Source organism: Crocodylus siamensis, chromosome 12 (assembly GCF_052110815.1).
Source record: "Crocodylus siamensis isolate JL-2025a chromosome 12, ASM5211081v1, whole genome shotgun sequence".
NCBI classification, from domain to species: Eukaryota; Metazoa; Chordata; order Crocodylia; family Crocodylidae; genus Crocodylus; species Crocodylus siamensis.
Window position 1 is genome coordinate 41,231,623 of NC_143406.1, and position 20,736 is coordinate 41,252,358.

The following is a 20,736-nucleotide window of genomic DNA, read 5'->3' on the forward strand; positions in this document are numbered from 1 at the left end:
CATTGGAGGACAGACTCACTTGCTGTCAAGCTGAGTTTGATTAGAGTCAGCTGCTTAGCAGGGGGCAAAAGGCTTCATAGCCTATTACCCCTCTCAGGAGTCACATAGTTCTCTTTCAGGAAGATACAAGCCATGATGGGATGTTACATTTGCAGTGCTATACGTGCCCTTGTTGTGCCACAAAAATCAAGCACAGACACGTACGCCCCTGTGGCCCTACAACAGCAGCAGGACTGCTGGAAAATACTGCTGGGTAAAACAGGAAACTAGCACTATGTCTAACATGTGCACAGCGATAGAGGTTGAAATACAAATATTGGGCCAGCAGTTGTAGTGTAAATCAAAAGAAAGTCTATTGAAGCCAATGGACTTACTCCAGATTTACCCTCAGGGTCCTACGACAAGGAATAAACCCATTGTCTCCATGAGCCAAAGGTGCTGAGAACTGCTATTTCCCTTCCTGCCTGTGCTTTTCTCTGTTAAGCTTCTGCCTCTAACGCGGCCTATAATGGGTATTAAAGAGCCTGTTCCTGAGCTGGTGTATATCAGCGTAGTGCTAGTGAAGCCTATGGAGGCACACTGATTCATATCAGCAGAAATTTGGCCCCAGTGTTGATATTGTTTTTCTGTCTTCCTATAATTCCACATCCTGTCATGAAATAATGCCGAGCAGCCTTGTCAACCCAATTTCATAGCCATGCTAGAGCCTACCTTTCGTGCAGTATTTCTGCGTATGTCCACTCCAGAAACAGTTTGGGAAAATAGACTGAAAAAAATCCATCAGAAACAGCGGCACCAGGCTGTTTTCAGTTCATATCTGGCTCTTAATCATATGCTGGAGCTCCCAGAAACATACCTGGATATGCATGCCCATGAGTATTCATTAAGAAAATAAAAAACGAACTAAACTTTGTCTGTCCCTACTTATACTCAGCCATTGTGCAAAGGCCTAGTAGATCGTCATACTTTCCACTTCTTCTGTCTGGGGACCTGGGGAGTCTTAGTGATTAATTAAGCCTCACAACAGCCATATCCCCATTTTAGAGATAGGGAAATTAAGGCTGAGAAAACTCATGCCGAATCCACACCTGCCAACACCCAGCCTTGCGTTTTCACCATGTTAGCCTTCCTTCCCTTCCAGACGTTGGCAACGAACAGAAATGCCACCTGGCACCAGTGCAAAATTTGCCTTTTTTTGAAGTTTCTGTAATTTCTGCTGGGAAGGAAACAACCGTATAATCATCGTCAACAACAAGCTGGGATGAAAAGTTATACCTTGCCTTCTACTCTGGGTAAATACATTGTCTCAGCGTACCTGGATATGGGCATCCTAGAGATAGTGGTTCCAGTTATCTAGCTCCTAAAGACTCTAGCTGCTCCACACTGAAAATACAGGAGCTGAATTCTGATCAGCTACTCCAAAGTCTGGAACAGCCCCAGTGATGAAACTAAGATCAACCTCTAGCCCTTGTTGTCTATTTCTGCCATGCTACAGGAATTATACATAATACATTGAAGTAGATAAGGGGTTCAGGAGAACAAACACAGCCAAAGTCCCCTAAGTATACAGGTCATATTTCCCCAAAATAGAGACATCTGCATCTCCAAATTTAGAAATGATTTTTCCCTTTCCAAATGGGTAATAACCCAGGGAGCGCTGTACATATTTTTTTTTTTCTATTTTGAATTCTGTTAACTGACAATTTAACCTAAAATCCTTCGTCTTTTCTACTTGTTCAGCTGTAAATAGAGACTGACAGTTTATTTCCAACGTCCTGGTTTAAAAAAAAAAAAAAAAGAAAAAAAACATTTGAAATAAATACTTATGGCTCCATGACAGACTACAGACGTGAAGTCGATGCTCCATAGCAATCTCTTGGAGCTGTCACACTCTGTGATCGGTCTTTTACAAACACAAACACTGTTGATTTCTTATCAAATGTAAAACCTCCACAGCTCTTTCTTAAATGGTTACCACTAGCATGAAATTGACATTGTGAATCACATGTGACACCGACTTGTCTGCCTTGTAATTGATCTGTGCTTAGGAAAGGAGACAGAGCCTGTACAAGCTTCAGTCCCAATCACTGAGTCTTCAGCACATACCAAGCTCTCAGCAATCTGCTCAGGACCCAAGTGATGGCAAATTGTTCTAAATGATAGAAAACTGTAAGGAGGAGGAAGAGGGGGGAAAGGAGCTGGAGTCATCTAAGTTGTGTGTGTGTGTGTGTGTGTTTTTAATACTGATTCTCTGAGGTGTCAATTTCAATTTCAGTGGATTCATTATTATGCACATCAAACTGCTGTAATTGGCTGCTACAGAAATTTATTTCTTAAAAAAAAAAAGAGAGAGAGAGAGAGAGGGAGGGGGGATGTGAGATGGCACATTAAAGAGGGTTTGGAAGCTGCCTGTGCCATCTTGAGATTGGCAGAAAAAAAGGGAGATTGGCATGCTAACAGGATCCCATTCTCTTTGGTTAACCAAATGCCACATGAAAACAAAAGTCTGTCGAGGTGTCAGTGTCAGATTGAAACTGCAAACAGAAAGCTCCGGTTCCAGAAGCCGGAGCCCCCACCCACTGTCTCATCATCGTACTGCCATCTGAGAGCAGGCGGGGGGCTCCCTTTGCAATGCTTAGCTTTGCTTCGCTGTGTGGGGTTGCTTTCCATCCCTCTCCCCGCCTTCCCACTCCCTTTCCGTTCTCAGTGGCGGCCTCTCTCCCTGTCTATTCAATCACATGGGATCACTGTGCAAAAAATTCACATTCTGCCTTTTCAGGGCATCGCTTTACCAAATGAGGCCTCCATATTCAGGTTGTGATCTACCACCTACCTGTGAGGGAGAGCTAAAACAAAAAAAAAAGGCTTTCAGAGCCCCCTCTAACTCTGGGTCTCTGTCAAGCAGCCCAAAGTTACTATACTCTTTGGCTGCCTATTGTGAAGTCTGTATTGCTGTGGTTTGGGGTGAATGTGGAAAATAAACTAGAGCATCTTAATCAAATATTTGCATAAAAGTATTTTGAATATATATAATTATGTTCTTATTGGCTGGGAGTGCAAGTAGAAATAAAATGTTCCATCTATTTATATAATGGAATAATCAATCTATATAAAACTAATCTATTTTTCATGCCACATATTTATCTAATCTGAAATATATTAGTTACCATGGAGCAATGATGTCACTCATATGAATGACATCTACGAAGACTAAAGTTAGTTTCTCTGTAACTACAGAGCCTGATTCCTCTGTGCAAATGCCTGACTTACCCACGTGAGTATTCTCATTGAAGCCCATAGCATTACTCACTAGCATCAAAGAAAGTGCGTCTTCAGAGCACACAATATCAGGGCCTAGCCTTGTGTACCCAGGTTATGAAATATCACGGTTAGTGTTAAGCTTATCCTTCTGAATGTATTATATACACATACATAGGAGCATGTGTACACATGTAAATTTGAGCCTCTGCTCATTTGTATCTTATCCAAAATCAAGCAAATACACACAATGAATTCTGAAGGGCAGTAATCACTCATGTTTATAGTTGTTTGGAGCAGTTCAGGAAGTGGTGGTGGCAGAGCGTGTGTGTGTGCGCGCGCGCGCGCACTTGCACACACACAGGCACGCATATATTACCCATTGTGAGAAGTTTAACTTAATGCGATGTCGCATTTAATTTATGGAAGGCACCCAGTTGCTATGGCACTGAGTACATTAAAAAGAAACTCAATCAATAAATAAGTGAAATTGTTGTCAATAGGAATTTTGTACCAAGATGAACAGTACATCATGACCCTTTATTCAGAGGGTAGGGGAGTTATAATTTCTTTTACTCTTTTTGAATGTAGCTTCACCATCACTTAAGAGAAAGGTGTTTCCTGAATGAGAGCTATGTCAGGATTGATTTCGTTCAAGAATAATATAAATGTTTTCCTTTTGCCAGATTTATTGAGACCTTTGACATTCCAGGAAAGGATTTTCATATTCAAGTCTAAAACTTACTGTCTGGTGCATCCAAAGAAAATGAATCTGGGTAGCAGAACGACAAACGTATTTGTGGGGAAAGACCTTTGATATGTAATGCTGATTATTCTGAGAACCCAGCGGGGTATAGTGTAAGTAGCAATTTTTCAGTATTTTTCAGAAACGTAATTATGAAAAAAAAAATCATCAGGTCAAATATTTCAAAATAGTACATCCTATTTGTGTAGCTGAAGGTTTATGATCAAGGTCATTCATCAAATCACTCATTGGAAGGGTTCCCCCCCCATAATATATTTTCAACACAAAGGCTAATTCACTGAGAAATTTTTACTGACTCCTGGTGCCAAACCCTCACAAAAATGAAAGGTGTAGAATGTAAATAGACAGATGAAATCTTCAAAAAAATGTCCTTCGAGTCAAGAAATATTAGACAGCTGAAACCCAGGGCTATGAAGTACAAGAAAATAGTCAACATGCTCAGTCATATTAGCTACTAAAATGTCATTGTGTTTTGGATTAGAAACGGGATGCAAAATTCCACAGGAGGAACCGACAGACAAGAGCTAGATATTACACTTTGGGACATATGCAGGGGACACCTTTTCACTGCCTCTAAACAGTGAATCACTATGCATTTCCTAACTCTGAAGGAGTTAGGGGGGAATAAACTCGTGGAAGAAATGCGGCAAATTCCTTCCTCTCAGTTTCATTAGTAAAACTGGGAATAATATTTGACTCCTTCATCGATGAAGCCCCTGGGCCAGTCCTGTCTCTCTGAAAGAGTGGGAATGAATGAATGAAGTGCGTGTCTGTCATAGATCCTTATATAGCCCCCTATGCGGGTCCAGTTCAGCTGAACACCATGGATTGGGGGAAGGCCATAGGTTCTTTGCTCACACGGGGGAGGACAGTTTCAGCACTGGCAGTATCTGGATTGTTCTTGACCTTGGACAAACACAAAGCCTGCCACCGGCTCTGACATGGAAGTGCAGTGAGTAGGATATATGGACAAGGACCAGTACAGCATTGCCAATTTGCAAGAGTTACCGTATTTTTCTCAAAGCCCCGACTCCTGGAGTCAGGTGGTTACAGGAGGATCTCAGAGTTGGCTGAACATCTGGGGTTGCCAATGCTACTAGCACCGCTGCAGTTGCCCTCTACTAGCCTAGCTTGCCTAAGACATTGAACCAATAGGAATCACCTGGATGTGGATAGACCTGCCTGCCCAACTCACTGCATGAAGAGAACCGTAGCTCCTAAACCCCATTTCGTGACTCAGAAAGTCCTTTGGCAATTCCTTCCCTACCCAAAACGGCAATTTAAAAGCTATATTACAAGGAAGCCAAAGCCCTGCTTAAAGTGGGTGCGTCTTGCTAGGTTCAAAGGCTGTGAGAGATTTGTCTGCTCCAGTGGGTTCATTACACCGCTCAGCTCCATTCTTCTAGGCAGCCAGACATCACCATAACGAGCGCAATGTGAGAATTTAGATAAATAGAGATAAGGGCGACTGCCTGTCTGTGCGTACATACAGCGAATGGAATCAGAAGGGCCTTGCAGTGAGACGCTGGATTTTAAGGCCTGACAGAGCAGTCGTGTTACCCGCTCAGTGCCCTCGTGGACAGACAGCATCTCGTCAACAAATCTAGCACCAGGTGTCCTTACAAATTCATGCTGAACCACACTGCATCTGTTTAAAACAAATGATGCACCAAAGAACCAGCCATGTGTGCAACACTCAAAGGGGCTAACGCTAGTTGGTGGCAGGGCCCTAGCAGTAGGGATTTGCTATTAGGAGGGAATGCATTCTGGCAGCTTGAACTGGAGCCTGGGATGTCTGGGATATGTTCCCAGCTTTGCTCCTGACCTGTTGTGTGAACCTCAGCAGATTACTTGACTTGGGAAGATTGGAAAAAATACCTGCCTACCTCGCAAGCAGACAGAGAGTCAATCAAGTGCAGTGTGTAGCTATCATAGGTGCTCCCATCACTGCAGTATCTAAGTAATTCCTGGACCCTTACTGGATGTTTTCTCACACCATCCCCATGAGGTAGACCTGGTAGGGCAGTGCTATTATTCCCATTATCCCCATCTATGCTTTGCCCATGGTCACATGGAAGGTGTCTGGTGCACCAAAGAACTGAATCCATATATACCAAGCCCCGAGTGCCCTGGCCACTGCATTATCCTTCCTCCCCTGCAAAACGTTGACTCAGAGGAAGGTTTTGTGGGTACCCTGGATCTAGTTCAGCATCACACAGGGATGTGAACTGTTAATCAACACCATGCAATTCTCCATCTCAGCTATCCCATTTTGCAGGGTGGGATTTGCCTCCATCCTATGATATAGCTACTGTGCCTGTCTTTTCATTAGTGTTACATTATAAAAAAATACAGGTACCATTTTCAGAAGGACATAAGAGACTTAGGCCCCTGATTCCCACGGTGTTATCCTGGCTCTTTTCTGGCCTTACTGGGTCACTCTGGGTCTCCATGTGCAAGTTCCCCAAGTAACAGCCAGGGAGCTCTGCACCCTTTAAAAAAATGACTCTCTCTCCTGTTGAGCCTGTCAATCTACCAAAGGTGGGACAGTGGGGGATAAGGGTGTGATGTGTGCAATGCACACTGTACTGTTATAGCCCCTTACTCATGGCCTGGGCCAAAACCTACTGAAGCCAATGGAAATTATTTCAGTAAGGTTTGGGATGAGCACCCTGGATTTCTCTTATGAACCTTTATTATCCTAGGAATTCCTCAGGCTTTCTTGGGAGTGATTATTGGAGGTGGGGGCTTTCTCATCTCCCCCTGCTCTCAAACAGGAGGGAATCTCTGGGGCTAGTGAGAGAGCAGAGTGATCTGAACACAGGAGCTCTGCTGCTCCTTGCATCTGGAAGTGCATTGTGGGGCAAGGAGGGGAGCAGACAAGGAAGGGAAAATGCCCTCAACTATCCTCTCACCCATCCAGCTCTATGCAGCGAGAGGGCATAAAGAGTGTGAGTGAGAGAGAGAGAGAGAGAGAAGCCCCTGGCCAGTCCTGTCTCTCTGAATGAGTGGGGGAAAGAGAAAAAAAATCAAAACTTTAAGGTATATGAACTGTGAAATTAAATCGAAATACTCAAATAAGGAATCACATAACAACATAAGCAAAGATGTTTACCAGGGCTTGAAGTTAAATACAGATTTTTTCATAAACCCTAACACAAAATGCAATAAAGTTCTGTGGAATGTTAAATATAATTTACTATGGAAAATCATTCCTTGCTGCCATAAACCTTCTTGTGCACTGTCACCTCCAAGGGATCAGGCCAGGAGCAGCCAGCAGCACTCACTACAATACCTCCGTCAAGATTTCTCTGTCCAAAGTGATTACAGTAATATTTAGCAAGCATACTGCCTTTTTTATCTGCAATGTATCTAACAAAGAGTAGCTAATTAATCTGCCATGCAGCTCTTAGAAGTGCCAAGTTCCTCTAGCACGGGGCCTCTGTAGAGTCTGTGATCCAGGTCTTCATGCAGAATCGTATTCCTTGCTGATGTTATACCCATGGCTTCCCCAGAGTGGTACAGGGTATAAGTCAGTTAGGAATGTGGCCCAATGCATTTCATTGTCCATCTGGACTTTTCAGTGCCTGGCTAGAAGCTGGAGAGCTCAGTCTGAGGAAATCGCAGTCTCACAGGAAGCTTCAGTCTTGAATATTCCCCTTCTTGCTCTCCCATGGTGTATCTGACATTAACACCCCGAACTGACAGCACAAAGGCGGCATCTGGAGAGCATAGCCTGTGGCTCTCCAGTCACGGCTGGTGGACTTGTGGTATATCCAGATATATTCATTAAAACTCTAATCAAGCAGAAGCTCATTTGTGGAATTGTCTTTGAATAAAAAAAAATGGTCAAAGTAAAATCATCACAGTCCTGAACTGCTCCTGCTATAAAAGCTATTGGACAGCCCCGTTCAGTTAACTCCATCATTGCTTTTGGATGCTGCATATGTTTTTGTCAGCTCCTATTGAAATATGAAGAATTTACAGCCTAGGGACAACATAACAGGCTTCAACAGAGAGCTGGAATACAGTCTGTTAACAATGCTGTACCTGGGTTATTATTTAGCAGGTGGGGCATGAACATGCATGTGATATTACACATGTGCACACACACACACACACATACTGATAGAAGTTTTACTGACATGCACACACAGATGCATGGACACTTACACGTACATACATACACATGCATGTATAAAAATAGAGGAGTCCAGACCCTTGCTGTTGTCAATGGAACAATACTAATTATTGCCAAATGAAGGTCTGCCTGAGTGCGTGAATATATGTATTATGTGCCATACTATATAGCTGTTACGCAAAACACGCCAAGTTTGTTGCATACACTTACACTCTCCCTCTCTCATACATGCGGACATAGATATATGGAATACACCTGTGTGTAGTTTATATCTTTAATTTTCTCACCTGCCAAACTTTGAGGTAAATGAACTGTGGCTGCTCAATAAGCGAATTCTGCTGGGACTATGTCTTAAGTTTCCAAATTTTGATGAAGCTATTTCTCTCATAACACTCCCATTCTCTGCAGCAGATTTCCACCCAGCCAGTGGTTTTATTTTATTTATTTTTGTAAAGAACAAAGCAATCTTTGCTTGACAAGGTTTTCTGCCCAAGCCACTTGTAGGAGGAAGCATCTGAGGTCCGGGCTTGTCATAGTGACTCTTGGACCTCGGACAGTTTTTAAAGGGAGTTGCAAAAACCTCTGTGCTAGGATCCAGCTCTTTGATTTAGTCAGGATGAAACATTCATTGTGAGCGCTGGGAGACCAGGAGATGCCGATTCACAACAGTCCTGGGTTGAATGTCATGGGATTTTCTTTTAGTGTAGAAAGAGGAAAGGAGGAAGCGTGCAGTTATCTGATCTGTTTCCCAAAGGCAGACCGGCTGCTGCAGGGCAGAGAACGGTACGTAGTAAAGGTCAGGTGGAGCACTAAAAGTTGGGCCCACGTTTAGGACCGTTTCCAGGCAAGGACAGTTATCTGGACCAGGAATCCCAGTTCAGGCCAGTCTCAAACTGGCTGGCTGGGAAAAAACAGGGCAAGCTTTAGTTTTGCAGCTTAGTCTAGCCCTAGGGGATGGTTGAAATAAAGGAGGTTGCTCAGAGCTCAGCCCTGCTCCTGCAGAAATTGGTAGCAATTCCCCTAATGAGTGACGGTCAGTGGAGCCACACATGCACCATGATGAAGGAGGTCGTCGGGGGTTATTGCAAACAGGGGGTGGTTAGTGAAAGGGCCTCAAGTGGGTTTCCCATCTCATAGGAGCGGCCAGCTAGCTGTGGGGTTCACAGCATAACATTACTAAACCCATAATTTGTGAGTCCTGTAACAACTTTCATCAGGCAAGAGAGAGTGCCCAGGAAATAGCAGTCCTCCGGTGACTCGCTGGTCTGTGCTTTGCCTGTTGGATAAGAAGATACAAATGTGCTAAAACTAAACTAATTTTCAGCCTATGTGAGGAAAAAAAATTACTGTTCCTATCATGGTCTGGTTTGAAAGTCTAGGTCACTGGGGATGGAAGAGAATCCTTTGTGCCATCAAGTCCCAGGTGCATCATGTACCGGGCAGAACTTTAGCTTACAATTTGGGATTAAAGTAAATCCTAGTATTTTTCTGCATGCCTGCCTGCTCCCTGGCTCCCAGAGACTGCTGGGTAACTGCCTATTATCCCGTGGTTCCACTCCAGTGCCCTCCCCAATAAAACTTTTCATATCCTTATAAACGAACTAGATTGCCGTGTTATAAACATTTACACTGTGCTAACAGATCATCTCCGCACATCAGAATTGGCTAAATTCCCTTTTCCAGATGAATATATTGAAGGAGATTAGAGATATGATAGCTTTTCAGATTGCTGAACCCAGAGAAATTAGTTTAGTGAGCATTTACAGAGGCTAAATTGGAACCATTAAATAGTGGATTAAATTGATGGTACTTTCATTGTCTGTCCTTCGGTACTGCTGTAAAATCAATTAGCCGTCACTATTCCATTCTCCATATAGTGAGATTGTCAGCCTGGCTAGGAGCTGCAGAACCTCACAGCAGTAGCAAGCAGTGTGAAAATACACCTATTAGGTGATGTGGCATGAAATAACATCATAGGGCAGAATGTCCCAGTGAGATTTATCCCAGCCTTATCTCTACTTTAACAGAGAGGGGACAGACAATAGTCTCTGGTGACACTCTTATCCTTAGAACATGTGCACTGGGATGCTCTCTGGACTGACAATTATTACATTGCCTCTCAACTGTCCTGAATTTTGCATCAGAAATCCTCTCCGCCCCCCTCCTCAAACTGGCAGTGTCCCACATTCAAAGCAGAGGCTTGGAAAAAAAAAAAAAAAGCAAAAAAAACGCAGAGGCTTGGATCTGATTTGCAATGGCCAAACTTTCTACTCAGGGCTTTTGCTATTCAAGGGTATTGCAAGGCAAAGTGCTGAGTCCTCTTAGTCTGATTGCTTATTAATGTATAGAAGCATGTTTCATGGGGATGGGGACCGTGGTGCTCTGTGGTAAATTAAGGCAAGCATGGAGAAACAAGCATACAGATCCTGCTGCTGCTGCTAGGAGGCACTTTCCTTCCAGGAACCCCCCGTGCTTTCCCGACAGTAATGACTGCCTCCACTGTGGGAGCAACTGTCCTTCCTACAAAGGGGAAACCAAGGCACAGAGGTTAAGTGAGCATCTTGGCTCACATCCCCTGGCAAGAAGGTGGGGGATGCGGAGCCAAAAACAACAGCAATGCCAATGTTTCATACATTTGGTCCCTGGACCCGGCAGCACTTCGGACTTAGGGTTACAGATTTTTCACCCAGTTTTATACCTGGGGAAACTAAGGTATAGATAAGGGAAGGGATTTTCTCCTGGCCGCAGAGTCAGTGCCAGACCTCGTGTCCCCTGATCTCCAGCCTGTTTTCCTGTGCTGCACTGCCAGGGTTTGTGCCCATCCTCCTTTCTCCGCCTGCTGCTCACACCACTGCCTGGCACTCCCTCCTGCCAGGGGAAATTTAACCAAACAAATGTTTAAATCTTTAGTTTGGAAGCAGGCACTGGCTTTGTGGAGGTTTTTCACCGTGATCTCTCACCCCTGTTCTTACGGAGCATTGTCCCTGAGTTAAGAATTGACAGGGCTGGGGAGATTAGCAAGTCACAGAGCTTAAAGAGAATTTTTTTCCAGCCCATGGTGCTTTAATTTCAATTTTAAGTTTTAAATGAGCCTGGAAATGGAAAACAAGGACATTCCAACATGACTAATTCCGTCTCCCCTTTCTTCGATTAAGATGGCAAGTTCTTCCTGAATTCTTCATAAGCGTTCATTTAATTATGCTTCAAGAAGGAGGCACCCAGCCTCATTCAGTGCTGTATTAGATGTTCCACTGAAGTTACAAATAGCAACAAATGGAATATTTTGTTCCTGGGCTGCTCTCTGGTGTTATGGTTAATTGAGGGGGGAGACAAACAGCCACAGAGCTTGGCTCTAAACATGCACCTGGCTTGGCTTGGCGTTTGGGGTGCTTGAGTTTGGCATGATGTTCAGAAACAGCGAGACATGGGAGAATTTCTCAGTTCCACCGAAAACAAGGGGACCTTGCTACTGCTGCTCAGGGGCTTGGCTTCCCCCATGAAGTCTAGATTCAGTTCAGAACATCCTCACCCCTTTGGAGCAGGGTGTTTAGGTCTGGCTTGGATACATCTTACATTTTATAATGTGCCCTGCCACCCGTCCAAGCTGGAAGCCCTATCATGATCAGTGGCACCACATCTAAGTGCACGCAAAACTTTTGGATGTGCAGCTTGAGTGAACAAGCTCATTAGGTGAAACTCCCCAAAATCTCAATCTCCTGAGTGACAAAGGACTTCCTCCACACCTCACGTTTAATGTTTTCTCATGTACTGAACCCAAAAAGCCAGCAGACGGGATAGCACGAAGGGTCATGGTTTCTGCCAACCCCTTTAACCAAGCTATGTGCATGTTTACAAAGATATCCTTGAGTGCCTGCCTAATCAGGTCTCGTTTTTCCAGTGGGGGTAGCAGTGATTGCTTAGTTATCAGTAGAATCTCATTGTTAATTGATGTTTTAGTGCCTTTATTTCCTGGACATCTCATGCGTGATGAGGGCAGCACCTTTTGCAAATAAATCACACTGTGGTCTATTCAACCTTCAAACCTCTACTTTCCTTCCTCCTGAAGGGTTGGATAGCAAGGGAAAAATGCTTGTTTTCCAAGTACTTTCCTTGAGGGCACTTTCATCACCACATACTTCTTACGTCCATTGAGCTTCCTGAGCCTCGTCTCCCCCGAAAGGGCTTTTACAAGAAGAGCCTGGACTACAATGCTATATTTTGCTTCCAAAGTGTAACACACTTCCTGTCTACAGCCAATCGCAGATCCCAGCCTCTTACATCTTACAGTGGGTGACATCTTCCTCTTCTGCTTCCTGCCCTGGTGACATCCCAGTTTTAACTCTGATATAGCTTCTTGTCTGTTGGGAGCATCTTGTTCATACTGAAGTTTTGTTTCTCTGGCTTTTCAAGGATCCCTTTCATCGCCTAGTCATGAGATAAACGGTGATGACTGTAGACCAGTTCCAATGTATAGGAAAATGAGATGTGTCCTAAGGTGATCCATGAGCATTCATCCTCACCAGAGTCTGCACCCACAAACTGTGAAGAGGGCTGGTCCAGTGTTTGGGGAACGAGGCAGTCTGGGTTCTAGTCTCTATTGTACCCCACACTTTTGGTGGGACCTTGGGAAAGATACTTAGTCTCTTCCAGCCACAGTTCCCTATTTATAAAAAGGGGACAGCAGCACTTACGGCAAACATTATAAGGCATTCAAATACTACTGCAGTGGGGACTACATAAGCATGCTAGATAGTTCTGTTGGTGCAAAGCAAAGCCTTTCTTCCTCTAAAATCTTTCTACTGCATTTGAGATTTTGCAGGACAAGCGTCAGCTTTTGTCCAGGTTCTTTTCTTCCTCATGCTTCCCAACTTGATTCACTTCCTCTCTCTCTGCCTCCGCACTTTTTCTCAGGATAACCACCTATGCCCTCACTACTCCAGGGCTTTGCTTCAGTCTTCCATATGACACTGGCCCCAGAATGCAAAAGAGCTCAGTGGGAGCTGCACCATAGTATAGTCCCGGCTGGCAACCTATTCTCTTAAATGTCTGGTGACCATCCCCATTGACTAATTATTCTTCAACTCATGGAAAATTATAGCAAGTCACACTCTCTGAATCATGAATTCTCCTCTCATTGCTGATGAAGGGCGCTGTTTCTCAATCAAGGAGCTTATGCAATCAGCCTATGAGATACATCTAACCACTTTACAGTTGCCCCATTTATCATCGTTTCCATCTTTGCGTTGATGGGTATCATACACCGCAAAGAGCCAGCCCAGCCGTGAAATGATACCAGCCTGGCAACCTCATAATTATCAGGTCTCACATATCAATTCCCTTCAAACCCTTTGTGACACACCATTGCGTCCTCATAAACTTGCTCATCTGACAGATCAGCACTGTGCAACCTAACTGCTTGCAAGTATCAAGGTAATATCCTTGGGGACAAAATTAGCCCTGGCATAAGTGAGTCTCATTGGCTTCAGTGAGAGCTTTGCCTGTAAGTGCCAGGCCCAAGGTCTCTGCCCTGTATGCTGAGATCTGGTCTTCTTTGTCTTGCACGCAGGTGACGTTTTAGTGGCTACTCTGCCCTGTCCAGTTTATTCAGTCTTCAACCTGGTGTGTGTCACCATGATGCTCAGCAATGACTGATCCTCCATGTTGTTGTTTCATCTACTGTTGCAGCAGAATCATAATCCTCTCCATCTCAAGCTGACAACAAAGGAAGTCACAGGGAAGCTCACACAACAGTCATAGTCACCTAATGCAAACTAACAGGCTGATGAAATGCAGAGAAATTGCACTACACAAAGCCACTCACACAGGAATATTTCCAATAACATTCACTTACCCTTGACACACAGGAGATCCCAAATGAACATGTAGTCAGGCCAATATGGCACTGTATGTTCCCTAGATTCAGTTGTTGGATGGAACTGAAAACCCTGTTTTGGAAGGTATGCAGTAGCATTAACAAGAAATTGTTTCATACTACATCCAGCAAAGGTGAAAGTATTGATAAAAGACCACTCTCACCTCTCCTTGGGGAGGCCCCAGACTTCTTAAAAACCATATTTAGAAACAATTTCTCTATACTGTAGAAAAAGGATTGCCCATAGGGTTAGTAGGATACTGGGCCTCAGGGGCAGGCTCTGTTGTGTCATTTACACAAGTTTCCATTCTGTGATGTCTGTAATCCTCAGTGGTAACAATGATAGGTTAATATGGGAAATCACTGGGCACCTTTCAAAAATAAGTTCAACATTCCTTCCTTTTCCCAGTTAGGCTCTCCAAGACACAGAATGGGACAGAAGTTTCTCCTGATTATCAATACCTTTGCTTATGTGGGCACTATTGTGTTTCCAAATCATGCAGTGGCACTATTGTAGCCTGTGAGGTTGAACTGAGGCATGATCATTGCTGGTTGAAAACTTTTCTCTTGAAATGGTTTGCAGTGATCCTCCATCTTTTGCTGTGGAAGCCACCAGAACCACAGAGCACTGAATATTTGATGAGTTAGTAAAGCAGAGTTATCTAGAACTCCCTGTATCCATATGGTTTTCATATTGTTAATACTGGGTGCATCTACATATACGCACTTACTGTGCAGTAACCAAAATTACTACACAGTAAATATGGCAATTTATGCCAACTTGAGTGTAAATTTGATACCTGCATCATGTAGGTACCAAATTTATGCCTGATTAGCTACTGCGCAGTAACGCATGTGTAGACACCTTACTGTGCAGTAATACTGTGTGTGTGGACCGAGTCTGAAGTCAGTCCATACACAGCATTAATATGTTTTAATGCCTGCACGTGTAGATGCCAGCCTGTTCCTGCTTACTATGCAGTAACTTACTGTGCAGTAAATTTAAGCCAGCATAAATGCACATGTAGACACACTCACTGTGTAAAAGTTAAAGACCCAATGGATGCATTTTACATTTGTCTCTGGACCTATGAAGGGTTATTGTGCACAGAAGTTTTCATTAGATCCATCTGAATAAAAGGCTGGCATGCAGTGAGGTTGCTATAACATCTATAGAATAGTATTGTGGCAGCACAATAGGGGGCGCTACTATGCAGAGCCATCCACCTCTGTGCCAGGCCCAAAACCATGCTTTGGGAGTCTCTCCTGGGAAGCCTATGTCTGACCGTCCCCCTTCCTGGAGAACTCCCACAAGCCTGGGGTAATGCTGCCACCACCCAGGCACTGGTTTTTGTTAGGGTTCTGTGCAGCCCAGGGTACACAGACCCTGAAAGGCTCAGGGGTGCTTTGCCCACTGGTGATATTTCTGTGTGCTTCTTTTAGCCTGAAGCCTCCCAGGGTAACCTCAGGTATGTCTGAGGGAAAAAATACACAGCCAAGCTCTGTGGAGAGCAGAAAGTCCCCTTTTCTTTGCCCCTTATACAGTGAAATAGCCAGTCATGCTGCAACCCAATACCTTTATTGATCGGGGGAGAGAATGTCCTGTTCCAAAATGCTGCCAGAGGAAGACAGCGAGCTTCCCCTCCCATCAGGAATTTATACAGCCCAGTCACCTGGGTGACCAGGTTAAAACCAAAGAGCAAGCAAGTGAAAGAGAGAGGGGTGTAGCTAGACTGACCCCAGCAGGGACAGACAGAGGGGGATTTCTTCACAGGTATATGGTAACTCAGAGGCTTGTGGGCCCTGGAACGCCTAGTCAGATAACTGCTTATTTGAACGAGTAGCAAGCACTTTTTTCTACCTGACTGTTACTCAAGAATTAATAGTCCAGCATCACATTGGACTTTGCTAGTTGCCGAATGGATGACACATGCAAGCTTAGTGAATCTACAGAAAGGTTTAACCCAAGATCTCACTTTTCCTAGAATACTTTAGGATCTATCTATGCAATGCAAAGCAGAGCTTACTGGCTTATATGTAGTGCTGCACTAATACAGCTCTGGTGCTAGCACCTACAGAACCAGCAAGACATGTCTCAGCTGTGCTGTACATTGACACCCGTGGCCTTTCCTGACGTACAGCAATGGATTTGAATGCAAGGATGAGGATCCCCTACTGAAAATCAACATGCTGTATTTAAGTGGAGCACTACTCTTTTTAAGTGGAGCTATCCATGATCTACCCTGCGTGCAGATCTGGCTAGTATTGTGGGTCTTGGTCTGATCAGTATTGGCAGGAGGAAAGGGCTTGACATCTCTGACATTGCGTTAAATCTCTGCACTGATTATTTTTGCACAGTATCCTGGTGTTACAGGTTCTTTTATAGAGAGTGGACTGGAGGTTCTTGGGTTTCTAGCTACTTTTTTTGCTGGAAAAGTCTTGCCATTTCATCACAAGTGATAGTTGGGGTGGAGATCTATCATTCTGAGCAAGCTTTCACTTTTTTCAAACGAACTAATTTTTTGCTGTATTTATACCAACATTATACTGTGCTTCCCAGCCAGCAAAGGAGCTGAATTGGGGGGAGATCCACCCATTATAGGTCACGCTGGATTTCATGATGGTTTGTTAGTAAGAGCTCCAAGAGCAGCATGACTGACCTATTCCCCCTAAGAAGCTTAAGCAAGTGTCCCAAAGCTGCTCTTGAATCCGGGTTAGCCCCCAAGTAAAAAAGGTTCAGACCAGCAGCCTACCATTAGATGACAGCAATGTCTGCACTGAGAGGGGAAATATGGGCCAGATCTTGCAACCTGGCAACAGAATATGGGCCCTATTGGTTCATGTTAAGTCTGATCCAAAGCTCATTGAAGTCAATGAAAGACTTGCCATTGATTTTAATAAGCTTTGGATCAGGGCCATTGCCATTAGAATAATCTCAAAAAGCTGGTAGGCAGGAGTAAATTAATTCCATATAAAAGGATCTGAAGGCAGATACTGAGAAGGGCTGGGCATGGAGCTAGGAATCCGCCACTTGTGTTTATTCTAAATGGCAATGAGAATAAAATGTATTTGACAAATTGGATTTTGACTCTTCTTGGAACGAGAGTGTTTCCCCTCCTAACTTTACTTTGGTTTTGTTCAGAGGCCCCAAATTTGTAACATGTGGCTCAATCTTTAATAAGGGATGTTGGGTTTTAACTGACGTTATGTATTTTTCTCATTTTCCTTGTCCATTGAAATCAGGTTTATGTATAAACACATTTTAATTATATACACACGCATGCGCACACACACACATGCACACACACACACGCGCACACACACCTGATTTCAATGGACAAGGAGAATTAGAAAAGTGCATAAAATCAATTAAAACCCAACATTCCTTGTTTTATATATATATAAAACAATTGAAAATAAATTATCTCAAATCTCCAGAAAGATCCTTTCACTGCGATTCCTGGAGCCACCAAGACACATGAACAATTAATCCTTGATTTCCAGGCCCAAGTGACTCAACCAATAAAACAGCTGTCAGCTGCCGGTCCTGGTGAGGTGCAGCCTAATATCCCAGGAGAGGATAATTATTCTTATCTGATTTGGCTCTGGAATGAAATCATAAAAAGCCTCGTCCCATTCTGTAAATTCAGTTCTTCTCAGCAGGTTAAGCAGAGCCCAAATGACTAACATTTCTGTCAGCACTGGCTCTGGCGAAGGGCTAATATACCATGAAGAATAACCCAATAATAAATCTTATTATGGGGTGGGGGGGGAGAGAATAAAACCTCAGAGAACCAAGGAGGGTGGCGAGGAGATTATAGTGGCTGACCGAAAAGGTTTGCAGATTGCCACAATTCACAGTGAAATTTCGGAGTCACCTATAAAAACCACAAGTCCCTATAAAAACCGCTCAGCCTTTTTCACTGAAGGAAGCTGCTGTAAGCAAGGGCCTTTTAATTTCTGGGGGGGGGGGTCTTAGGATATATCTGTACATTATGGTGCTACCTTGTGGGGTGAAAATAATTAGATGGCTGAACCCTTTAATGCTAAGACATGAGGGGAGGGACTTTCCAAAGTATTTAAGTGATTTAGGAACAGCAGCCCCAGTGAGGCTCTCTGGTTTTGGAAATCCCACCTATAGTCTGTGGCGCAGGAGCAATACATAGGTGCATTCTCTAACTGAGCAGCGGGCCTAGGCCGTCATCCAAGCTCAGTCTAAAGCTGGTAGTGAGACCCAATGAGGGAAGGAGAATGAAAACTTAAAGGAACAGGTGGGCCTGGTTCCCTGCTGCCTTACCTCCGGGGTTGCCATTGACACCTGCGTCTCAGATACTGCCACATACAAATTTTAATAGGGTTTCACATCTGTGTAGTACTCCTTTAGCACAGACGCATGTAATTTAGATTTTAAGGCCAAGAGGGGGTATGGCAATAATCTAGTCTGAATTCATACCCAACACAGACCATGTAATGAAAGGGAGGGTAAACAGAGGAACAGGGAGGGGAAGTGAGTTGTCTAGAGGTCCCCTGGCAGGTAAGAGGCAAAGCTGGCTACACATTGCACATCTTTTGGTCATTAGCCCAGTGGCCTGTGTACGAGACCACACTGTTTCCTTTATTGTCCCTCACTAGCAAGCGGCCTGCCATTAACAGGACTCACGAGAAGATGTTCAGTAACACGTAACAGGAGCACATCCTGGCCCCAACAAGAATTCCAGACCTGAACGTCCTTGGAAAGGTGTTTGTCCTTGGAGGCGAAAGTCTCGCGAGATATATCAGCGGGGATGATACTTCCAGAAATCTCTGATTTAGTTGGGGAAGAAAGAGTGGGTGTCTTGTTTAACATCACAAATGACCTTTATCATTACCTTTCCTATCTCGGATCAAGAGAGTCCTGGAAATAATCGACCGTGGAACTCAAGGTAACGTCCCCAGAACTCTGTTTATTCACATCATCTGGGCAGACAGTTTCTCAGCTTAGCAAATCCATGATCATCTGAGGTGCAGCCCAACCAGATCTGAGCAGGGTACAGGGATGGCCTTTGAGGGACCTTGCAAGACTGGAGAGAGCTCTTGCATTTGAGCAAGTTGCTGAAAAGCTGGCGTGAGGAGGTGCTCTGAGAAAGATTGATGACAGCTCAGATATCACCACCCGACCCTTTCTCTAACTGCCAGGGAAGGAGGGTAGGGGGCATCTGGGTGTCACGTGGTCAGATTTGGGGAGTCAGGTTGATTCAGAGATGGAGCTCAAATCTAAGCAAGGAAAACAACATTATGTGGACTAAGTTATTTTTGCTACATGATTATGCCATTGATCACAAGAAACGACCGGCCGTTGAATCCCCCCGTGAAAGCAATTAGGATACAGTAATGGGGAAAGAGCAGAAAGGAGGGTAAGTTAACAGTGGTGCCGCAGGAGCCAGATAGATTACTAACCCAAAGCCCAGGTCTCCGGCACCGTTCTACACTGCCACACCATGACATTGCCATTGTGCAGCATGGGAATATCCCACGGGTCTCTGCATATTGCAAGGAGATAAAGTTTCAGGTTGTCTGGGAAGAGGCAGAGTCATGGCTGGGGGTATCTGGCGGTCAGAGACGCTGTTCCCAGGTTACGGCTGTGAGAAAAATAAGAGAAAGGGAGAGTGCAGGAGTGCCCTTGGAAAGGTCGTCCTGGGCTCAGAAGGTGAGAAGAGCTGTAACAAGGGATTCTCATGAACCTCAGTGACCCCCAGGCTGGTCCCGATTGTGACGGTCCGTGTTGGCGAGGAGCTGCCTTGCAGCATTCGGGAGCTCTGACTGACAGCTGATATTTAGAGCCGAGCTGGACAAGGATCACAGGTGTTACACAGATGCTTAATAAATTGACACCCCCCAAATGCAGAGAAATAGGCCCTATGGCTCCCTCTTCTTTAGGAGCTGCCTCGGATTGACTTCAGATGCGTCGGTGAGAAGCAAGGACCCTACAAAAAGCAACATAAAACACCCAGTGCAGCCTCACGTACCTGGTGTTTCTCTGACTCGGGCAAACCAAGTCTACTGAAAAATTCCACCAAATATTCCCTGGAAAACTCTGACACAGCCCTAATACAAGATCCATCTGAAGGATGGACTTGGACCTGAAACAGTCAAGCCTTGGGGTCTGGATTGAGGAATGTATTTATTTGTGAGAAGTACGTGACCACACAGAATATGCTATCTTGGCGACACCATGAACTGCAGGTCATGTTATAGGAAGAGAAAGTTTATATGCCATAATGTCAATTAGAATGCATCTGCACGTGTGCACGGGTTTATATAATTCTTAAATAAAGTGCCATTATTGGAACAACTTTAGTTTATTTCTAATTTTTCTTTTTATAATATGTGAGTTTTATAATTATATAAACTCTCTCTACGTTTCTCCAGTTCTCTCCTTTTAGAACAAGTGAAAGCTAAAACTATCATAAATCTATTAATAGTCATAGATTGGCAACAGTTATATCTATGATATAACCCTATGTACATTCACTATACCTCCCTCCCCCCCAAAAAAGAAGATACTAACATTTGTGAAGTAGAACAGCCCTCCTAGCATGAAGGATGATATTGGAAAAGGTGCACAGTGAAAATGGTCTGTGGCCTTGCCTCTGTTGGGTAGTGTATGGATCATGAGAAAAGATTGGTTCATTGGCATTTGTAAAACTGGGAACCATTTGG

At 44.1% G+C, this 20,736-nt stretch overlaps 1 long non-coding RNA gene and 1 pseudogene across 1 annotated transcript; both read left to right on the forward strand.

Moving 5' to 3' along the window:
- Window positions 1–974: 974 nt before the first annotated feature.
- LOC149855001 (uncharacterized) lies at window positions 975–20,349 on the forward strand. The gene is made up of 3 exons (XR_016438697.1): window positions 975–1,292; window positions 3,945–4,116; window positions 18,670–20,349. It is a non-coding gene; the product is annotated as an uncharacterized LOC149855001 (long non-coding RNA).
- On the forward strand, window positions 14,532–14,691 carry LOC149855002 (U4 spliceosomal RNA; annotated as a pseudogene).
- Window positions 20,350–20,736: the final 387 nt, after the last annotated feature.